The following is a 10,842-nucleotide window of genomic DNA, read 5'->3' as shown; positions in this document are numbered from 1 at the left end:
TTATTCCAGTAGTTTAGAACATTAACAAATACATAGTGTCACAATAGTCTGTCTATACTGACAATTTTTTTTATAATTCAGATATTATTGAAATTTTCCGCCATATAAGACATAACTTCGTATTCATATGAATCACAAATGTTATACACATACTGTATATACTCTTGTAAGAAAAAGACAATTTGAACCTAAATCAGGAGGGGGTGGGTTCTGTGTGGGGGTGGAGTCCGTCCGTCTTCCTCTCATCCTTGTAATCCGAGCTTCTCCTCTTCCAAGACTCTAGACTAAGGGCCTCATGCAGAGAGCAGCGCTATGCAGAATTGGAGAGGGGGAAAATTTTTACCTTTTTTGGAGAGTTTTTATCTCCATATGCAAAAAGGGCAGAAAACTGCCTTTCTGCATATGGAGAGTTTCAACCAGCGCTATGAGCGCTGTTGAAACTACTGGGGAAAAAATCGCGGTTTTTTTTTTTTCCCTCTCCACCGGCCGCGGAGCGCCAGCTGCTTGGTGGAGAGGGAAAATGTTGAAAATCGCGCCATTTTTTTGGCGCGAACAGCCACTAGATGGCGATCGCGGCTCTCTGCATACGGCAGAGAAAAAAACTGGAGAGATTTTAAACTCTCCAGGCGCGCGGCGAATTTGAAGGGGGAAAAAAAAAATGGCGCTTTTTTTGAAACTTGCCGGTTTCTGCCTTTCTGAAGGCAGAATCCGCCAATTAATGCCGCTTTCACTTTTTGCGCTGCTCTCTGCATGAGGCCCTAAGTCTCCCATGTGGCCCGCATCTCTGTTCTCTATCTAGCACTCTGCCCTAGGCCTCTTCCATCTATTATCTGTCCCCTTAGAGTCAGCAGAGAACGTGTTTTGGAAAGTTTCACAGCAGGATTGTAGTACAATCCACTCTTGGGATGTCTGTTTGTGCTAGCCACATAATCCAGACTTTTAGAAATTTAGCGCCAATATCATTAACCTAACTCATTCATTTTTCCATCTGGCTCTGAGAATTATTTTTAGTTCATACAGTATAAAGTAAAACATCACAATACTTTTAAACTATTGTGTTACATTGGTAAATTAATAAAGGGAATATTTATCAGAGTAATGCAATCTGTTTTAGTAAATATATTTTTAACATTTAAATACAGAAAATATGTGAAAAGAACAGGGAGCCACAGGTGAACACATTGTTTCATATTCACAGGGTAAAAAACAACATTCAGACTATCCCATAAACAGAATGGATATTGTCCTAAAAAAGACAATAAAGAAGGTGCAGGGTTTACATTTAAAGACAAAGATATAGAAAGCAGTGATACAGTATGGTTCTAAAAAGAGCAATAAAGATGGTGCAGGATTTTCATTTTAAGCATTATGGTTTCTACGGTATTTTAAACCTCCTTTATACACTAAAAGTCCTTAATATGTACAACCTGCAAGTGAGGAGAAAATGGGGAGGTGATAGAAATGTTCATAGACATAAATGACAAGTAAGGTTCAGAATCATAGCGAATTAGGAAGTTTTAGAAAAGGTCATTCTGATAGAGTTTGATTTCGCAGCAATAGGGAAAACAGTCAGGTTTCGTGCCATATGTTTATGTTGTGGTACAATATATTGGGATATTTTATGCTAGCAGGTTTATTACATTTTAACTTAGTTCTCAATGTGAAATGTTGTTTTGTGAAAATTACCATTATGTGAAATTATATATATATATATATATATTATATATAACATTTCACAGAATGTATCTATAAATAGATGCAGTTTCTGAAATTGTTGTTCAAAAATGTTCAGATCGATTGAATATCTTACACTGCATTTTATGCACTTTATACTGTTCAGTACCGTATACATTATGTAAGTGTATTTGTATGTCTAGATACAGTATTTGCAATTTAACACACCAAAAGAAATTGCAATTTCTCTTTATCCCTATATGTAAAATCATTTTAATCCTCACCTACAGGTAAATGCATAGTAAATATGTGTTTATAATTTTCAGGTATTTGCAAACTGTAAGAAACTATACGTTTTAAGCATGGTTACACTTTTAGTGTTCATAGAGAACTACTGATCCAAGCAAAATCCTATCAAACAGTGTTCTTTTTTATTCTCATTCCTGATCCCAATGCAGCTTTTAGATAATGCAAATAGATCACAGGCCAAAATGATCTGACAAGATAATGGAGCTTTCATTGCTGCCTGATTAACTTGGCTGTAGGGTTCCACCTCGACCCTTTCAGCTGATGGTCCTAATTAATAATGATTACTCCCAAAATGTGCAAATGGAACGATAAACGAAGAACCAACTAATTAACTGCAACCATTTCTACTAATCATTAGTTAACATCCAATTTTGTCATCATTACACTGAAGCACATGCAAGGACAGATAAAACAGGGTCAGCCTTTTTGCCCCCATAAACCTGACAGCAATATTTTCTTTACCAATAAAAGACAAACAAGTAATTAAAGTGAAAGCTGAAGTAAGGGCCACACAATTCGATTACTTCAATATTCTACTGTTGGCTGAAGCAGGAGCATTTTTTTAAATAAGTGCTGAAAAGCATCCTACTTTTCAAGCATTAGTTTAAAGGGAAATGTATTTCTTTTCAGAAGGAGTTATAGCACTAGGAAACCGTGCAACATTTTGAGATAGAACACCTTACAAAAAACTAAAATAATTTAGGACAAGTTATGGGTCAGTTAAAAAACAACAACATATACAGTAATTAGCTAGCATAGAATTCTAACATTGTTATTTCCATGGTCTAGTTTTCAATCTTAAGGCGTAGTAGAGATCAGTCCTTCTCGCATTTACTAACTTGTATCTGGCAAAGTATATTCAATCACATATCATATCAATTTTTCTGGTGAAAACACATTCCCTGCATGTTCATGTACATATATTTTATAAGGGTTATTTACCAAGATAACAGTGATGCAATAAGAAAAAGTCAGGAGTGGGGCATCTTAATTACATGCAAATAATTGTTTTATAAACTTCTGGAATTCCTTCCCTGCACTATATTTAAAGGTAAACTGAAGTCAAGGTAAATAAGGGGCAAGTTGCAGTATGAGGTCTGTTTGTCTAAGTATTTACTGTTATATTGGAGTTGTTGGTGAAAATAATGCAAACTGCTCTATATGCTTCAAGTCACCATGAGTGTGTTTAAATAAAAACATTTTTAGTATACTTACTAAAATGAATAAACAAAATAGCCAATCTGAGCTCGAGGAACTGCTCAAAAATGTCAGAACAGGAGAAGTCCGGTAGTGAGTATATAGGTATATACTGGGTTCTGTCAGCAACAATAGAAATGCGGGTATAATGGTTTGTAGTGGTAAGCCAACGTTTGATGTATGGAGATCAAGACTGTTAGAGTTATTGTGAGGATTGAGCTACTATGCTCGTGTACAACAACTTGTGGAGGTTCCTCCTTGATCTCTGCGATCCCGGTGGGGAGAATGACGACTCCATGTAGAACACTGTCTTCGTCAAGGCTGGCTGTGGAAATCCGTTGTAACGAAGTGTGCACTGCTGCTGCGCTTCACTCCAATCAAAAACCAGGATACAATAAAGCAATGGAGAATCGGTGGGACAGCGGACCCAGCGAAAAAAGCATCAACAACTCATCAGGTAAGTGAAAAAATAAAAAAAAGTTTATTAACTACATAATAAAAAACATATAACATAATGAAGACAAAACAAAAATCTCCTCCCACATTTTTCACGCTATGAGCACTTTCTCAAGGAGTAAACACGTGGAGATTTTTCTTTTGTCTTCATTATGTTATATGTTTTTTTAATATGTAGTTAATAAACTTTTTTTTATTTTTTTTCACTTACCCGGTGAGTAGTTGATGCTTTTTTTGCTGGGTCCGCTGTCCCATCGACCCTCAATTGCTTTATTGTAATTACTAAAATGACAGTGGGGATTTATCATTTTGTGTTTTGCCATATAATATATACAATAATGCAATTGCCTTTCTTCATTACAACTACATTAATGTAGAACAATCTTTATTTCTGTATACAATAGTGTGCTAAAGATGCAAATGGTCATATTTATTTCGCTAATTATTTAAAAAAAATCATATCTGTTACCTCCCAGCTTTTCATAGCAAAACTGTACAGGCATACCCCGCATTAACGTACGCAATGGGACCGGAGCATGTATGTAAAGCGAAAATGTACTTTAAGTGAAGCACTGCCTTTTTCCCACTTATCGATACATGTAGAGTACTGCAATCGTCATATACATGCATAACTGATGTAAATATTGCATTTGTAACAGGCTCTATAGTCTCCCCGCTTGCGCACAGCTTCGGTACAGGTAGGGAGCCGGTATTGCTGTTCAGGACGTGCTCACAGGCGCATGCGTGAGCTGCCGTTTGCCTACTGAGTGAGATGTACTTACTCGCGAGTGTACTTACAGTGAGTGTCCTTAAACCGGGGTATGCCTGTACCTAGTGTAGACTTCTGAGATGTAGATTTCTCAATGAACAAAATCGAAATATATATAAATATATGCTGAAATATGTGCAGTGTGTGTAGATAGTAGTTGGACGCACATTTTTATATTAATTAGAATACTGTAATAAAGAATTACAGTATAATATGACAAAAGCTAAAAGTGATACTTTTGTCAATAGATTCCTAAATATTCTGAAATTGTCTACCTTATAATCACAAACGTGTGGAGTGGTGACTGATACAAACATTTTGAGAATCCAAAAGTAATGGATTTCCACATCTTGTTGTTGTATCCAACGTACTGTAATCTGATCTCGGTTATTTTTGTTATTACCTTACAATTCCTAATTTATGGGCTCCATAATTTGTAGTTATAATGGTGTTCAGTTGTTTGAGGGAAGTAGTAGAAGTCGGACCACCTCTCATACACTTTATACTTTTATTTTACTTCTATTGTTATCTATTTTCAAGCCACTACAGTTGCGGTAGATTCCTAATAACCATTCCTGTAGCATAGATAGAAAGCATCTTAGCTTTCTCCATTATACTGACTTGTGATATAAACATAGAGACAAATGCTAAATGGTTAAGAATAAAGCAAAAACACATAACATCACTTACAGTACAGTATTGTTTTATACAGTAAATGCTATAGTACTGCACACTACAGTATTTTACTCTAGAGGTGTTCTTACCCAGATTATTCTACTGTCCATAATGCATGTCCCAGATGCATTGTGTTTTGGAAAAACTGGTGACCAGATAGGAAGTACTGTATTCTGAAATTTAAGGTGCTGCTGCCTGGGAAATAATGATAGTAAGCTATATCCATCAGACCTGTAGATACATTAAAATGGCACTTGGTCATGTGTAACAGGTACTTATTACTGTTTGAGAGAAACTGCCTCTAAATCCAGCAGTGTGCTGGTTAATTGCAAACAGGCAATCAACCAGACTCCACCTGACTGATTAGGACTTTTAGAAAAACCTGATGTGAGAAATAGGAGATAGATGCCTTAGCTCACATTTGGGTTGACATAAGGAGAAAGAGGACTGCAGAGATTTCCTTAACCCACAACTGGGCTGACCTAAGGAAAATATGATGTCTTGAGGCACACAAAAGGACTGTATGCTGACAGCAAGACAAGGGGACAAAACCTCAATACCTGGACACAGAGAGTGCCATAGCAAACAAGGATGCAGACCCAGTAGAACAGAGAGGCCTTCCCTACAGCAACAACAACAGAAACAGATAAGAGACTTTCTTGTTTGACTGTTTTGTGTGTGTGTGTGTGTGTACCAGTTTAGCTACTCACCCAGTTAGAAAGAGCTGGAGTAAAGGATTTGTTATTCTCCTAAGTGGAGTATGCCTTTATTTTGTATGTTTTGCCTTGTTAAAGGAACAGGCGCAATAACGCCAGGATTTAATTTCAGCCTAATCGGTCTCCATTAAAAGTACCTCTGCACACATCTCTTACATCATGTTAAACAATGTTTCCATTAAGATTGTTACTGTTCAAAACACTGAAACTGAAGTGGGCTTAACTTGAAATATAATTATATGTCCTGCGTCAAGACTAGAGATGGCCCACCACAAATTAACTTTGAGTGGAAGCTCAGGTTGAGGTTTCAGGAACAAACCGTTTTGTTTTCAGAATGCTATTGTCAGGAGTATCCCTGGTGGCTCTTGAACCCTGGTCTCTCTCGCTCCTAGAATTGAGACTGCTGTTCACTGCTGCTGTTCTCTGCAGATAACTTTCTAAAGGTGGCCTTTTTGCCAGTACTTGCTTCCTAACTGCAATCAGCCGTTATAAACTCCCCTTCCTTTTCCTCCCTGTCTATTTATTGTGGTTCTCTCAGAAAGCAAGATCACTGTCTTATTGTGTCATTTACTGCTGCTACAGTACTGTATGTACCTGTGACGCTTGTGCTGTCTACGAGCAAGACAGGACCCAGGTACTGAGGTGGGGAAGTAGTAAACCACGCACCCACAGCAGCGGAAGCGTGCCTGGCAGGTGCATTGTCAAACATAGCCTGGTCTGGGTTGGAGAGAGTGGGTTAGTCGATACTTGCCAAGGTCTTGGAATGGAGAGCTCAGAATAGTCAAGTCCACTAGCCGTGGTCTGGGGTTGGAGAGGTTAGAATCGTGTGGTCCGTATAGCCGTTGTCTGGATTAGAGATATCCGCAGAGTCGAGGCTAAGCCGGGGTCAGTATCCAGAGGGGTTCCAAATTCATGCCGGGTCGGTACACAAAAGGTTAACTGCAAGAGAACACAGGACAGGGAGCAAGGCACAACGGATGCAGGAGCTCAAGGCTACAACAAGTTATGCTCAGCGATGTGTGAAAGGAACTGCTGGGTATTTAACAGGAACAGGAACCAGTAGCAAAGGAGGTGGAGTGGAGGCGCAGCCTCCGCAGAGGCAAGGATTGGCTGCAGGAGACAAGTGGGCTAAACGAGTACTTGCTACGCATCTGGGGAGCAGTGCACGTCGTCACGTGTGCGCGCCGTCTGTGAGAGGGGGCGGCGTGTCTGAGGGGGCAGAGCTAAGCTCTGTGGCACACTGTAAGAGCTGGGCATGCGCGTGCGCTCTGTAAGCAGAGTGGGGGGTGTGCACGCGCTGGTGCCAGAGCAGAGTTTTGAGATAAGACAGGTAAGGAGGGCACACGTCGCAAAGGACGTACTCCCCGATTACTTACAGTACCGGACCCAATTCAGATCTTACTACGTTGCTCCACTGTTGTCCTGCCCTCTACCTGTTTCCTGACCATAGCTACTGGCCTGCCGCCTGCCTTTGACCACTGTCTGTTTCCTGACCATAACTACCTGCCTACTGCCTGCCTCTGACAACTGCCTGTTTTATTACCATCTTTACCTGCCTGCCTCTGACCTCTACCTGTTTCCTGACCATCATTGCCTGGATGCCTCTGACCTTTGCCTGTCCACAGACAATTGTTACCTGCCTGCTAGCTTGTCTCAGCTACTGAACTCCAGCTTCACAGTCACTCCCTGAGACAGCCATAGTAGAAAATCGTTCCGGGGTGACAGATGTTTCATCATAAAATATGACATCCTCCAACTTTTATCGACTCTTAATCCATGTATGTGTTTTGTCAACTCTTTTAGCCTTGTTAACATTTCTTACCATGTGTTACGCTCTGCAATAATAATGAAAAAGTGGTTAGAACAATGTACAATGTTTAAGCATGTGCAGAAAAAAACTGCACAGTACAGCACGTCCAAAAGTCCAGCCCAAACTGTGTCTCATTAGTCTGCTTCTGGACTCTGACGCTTGTGATTCTGATTTTAACTAAACTCTGCTGGTGATCGTTCATCCACCAGCCAAATCACCCCACTATGAAAAGACAAAATTATAAAGATAAGAGAGTATCAAGGAATACTGTACACTACCTAATGTATGAAAAGCACATGAGATGAGCAACAGGGCTCTATATACAGTAGTGCACTTACTTGGTTTTGACCTTGCGGACAATACCATGCCACCTAATGCCTCATACTGTCACCTGAATGCCCCCTTGCCGCAGCTGCAGTATTCTCGTTGCTGTGAATCTCTTGTTGTACGTGTGTATTATTTCAAGTTTCTTTGTTAATTCGTTTGGTCATAGTTGCTATTCACAATGTACAACTATTGAATGTTAAATGCAGCTTCATAATACAGGTTTTATACAATTTTAAGTGTGCACTAGCAGTAAAGGTAGAGTCCTACTTTTGACACCTTGTCTCAATAGACACCCAATCACCAACTCAGCCCTACCTCACATTAACACCTAATATTGTAAGTATGAATGTTGTCCCAGCCAATGAGAAGTGAACAACTTTTTACACCATAACACAGACATCTAAATTGTTAGCACTGGCGTTACCACCTTAGCTGTATATAAAGACACACATAAATTGGAGTGTCATACAAACCAATACAAAAGTACCTCAGTACCCGACTAGCACCCTCTCTATCCACCTTTAAGACCCACCTTAAGACACACTTGCTTAAAGAAGCATATGAATAGGACTGTGGCTATTCTGAACACATGGCACATAAAGCTTGGCCCCCTGCAGATGCACTTACCAGAACTCCCTCCTACTGTCTCTGTACGTTCTCCCTACCTACCAATTAGACTGTAAGCTCCTCGGAGCAGGGACTCCTCTTCCTTAATGTCTAAAGCACTTATTCCCATGATCTGTTATTTATATTATCTGTTATTTATTGGATTACCACATGTATTACTGCTGTGAAGCGCTATGTACATTAATGGCGCTATATAAATAAAGACATACAATACAAAAGGCTGATCTAGATCAGAACTCTTCTGCTGCATTACTCTTCTCCATCTTTTACTTCAACAATGGATGAATGTAGCTTCTACAGACGCAGGAAGCCTCTAAAGGCTGTATTAGTTATAGCAGTAAGGTGCTGGAAACTTGTCGGTAATTCCAGACAACCCATCACCCCTAAAAACACTCAAAGAATAAAGTAAAAAAGAAAACTTTGTGGAAGCATCCAAAATTCTAAAGGGCAACTCAGCAAATGCATTTCATTCTGTTGGCAGATACCACACACACAAACAAAGTTAATGCAAAGGAATGCAAAATTTGTTCAATATTTACACAGAGTGCACATGCGCAGCGTTGTGTTCTGCCACAGCAACACAGTGTTTTATTAATTACTCTTTTTCTTTGATAATCTTGCAGATGTGACAAAGTCCTTTGGGGCCATGATTACTTTTGTCTGGGACTTGCTATAACATGATATTTTCAGATAATATAGAAGACACATAGCAAAATATACAGTTTGTCAGGCTTCTGCCTGCTTTATTTGTCCAATGGAGTCGGACTGCAACACTTCAAACAATATACAGACTGTCCTTTAAAGGCAAAAATGAAAACCATGAAAGTAAATCCTACACTGCTTTAGGAAGGCTTACTACTCAATTATGGCCCTAACTGACCAACTGGGTAGCCAGGCTAACTTCCAGCTTTAAACATCACAGAATATAAAGTCGTTATCGTAAAATGCTTGGAAATCCACCATATTCTGAAAAAACTTCTGCATTTTTCCGATGTCCATAGCCTTGCTTGCTGCAGCAGTCGCATGCCTAACTGGAATTATTATTCCACTTGATGTCCTTTTTCTGGAGACTGTTACGCCGGTGCTGCCCGCAGACCAGACCCGTCCCCTGAGCTAAAGGGGGAAGTGGTAATACACGCACCCGCAGCAAAGGGAGCGTGTCCGGAGTGTGGTATGAAGCATTGCCAGGCCAGGTGTAGTAAGGTAGACAATACTTGCCGGTACCGGTTGTAGAGATAGAGTGATGGTTGCCTCGCCGAAGTCAGGGAGTGGAGAGTGGAGATAGGTCATTGTCCAAGCCGTGTTCAAGGGGTTAACAGAGTGAGCGTTGTCCAAGGAGTGCCGAGATCGAGAGCCAGAGGGGGTAGTCTTACGAGCTTCGTCAGAACCTGTGAAAACACTGAGAGAATACTGAAGTACTTCCATACAGAGACTATGTCGAGCAAAGACTGAGAGCAGAGAGGAGCTAGAAAAAGCAGGAAGGTCCAATTAGGAACGGAGGCAGGACAGGAAGAGCTACAGGGAGACACTGCAGATTGGTGCAGGCATAACAGGCCAGGTGAGTCTTGTTGGTAACCTGAGTATGCCCGTGCAGTGTGTGGGGGCGGAGCCTGAGGTCCGGGGGACGGGAAGAAGAGTGTGCAGACTGAGCGTGCTTCGTAACTCGTGTACGCGCGTGAACCGAGCCAGTGGATGGTGCAGTTGTGCGTGCAGGTGTGCGTGCAGGAGGGCGTGGGTGCGCCCGGCGCTGAGCAGAGGAACCGCCGAGGGGAGTGATCCCGCGAAGGCGGCAGGGGCGAGGAGCCGTGGAGGCAGGTAAGGCAGGTTTGTTTTGTGTGTCCAGGGGCTCCCTGTGGGAAGGGGGTGCTCTGTGTGGGGAGCGTGGAGAACGCCGATTCCTGACAGTACCCCCTCTTCAGGAACGGCCTCAGGATGGTCCAAGAACGGTTTCTCTGGAAACTTTTTCCTGAAGGACTTAAGAAGGGCCAGGGCATGAATGTCCTTTGAAGGTACCCAGTATCTCTCTTCAGGGCCAAAGCCCTTCCACTGCACCAAGAACTGGAGCTGACCCCTGGATAGGCGATAATCCAAAAGAGAGTGAACTTCATATTCCTCGTTATTTTGTACAGTAATGGGATCCGGTTTACGAGTCTGATCCGGAAAGAAGTGACTGGTGATGAATGGTTTTAAGAGGGACACATGAAATACATTGGGAATCTTCATACTGTGTGGTAGTTGGAGCCGGAATGCCACGGGATTGATTTGTTCGCAAATAGGGAAGG

This window comes from Ascaphus truei, chromosome 2 (assembly GCF_040206685.1).
Source record: "Ascaphus truei isolate aAscTru1 chromosome 2, aAscTru1.hap1, whole genome shotgun sequence".
Classification (NCBI taxonomy): Eukaryota; Metazoa; Chordata; class Amphibia; order Anura; family Ascaphidae; genus Ascaphus; species Ascaphus truei.
This window is presented reverse-complemented; position numbering follows the sequence as displayed.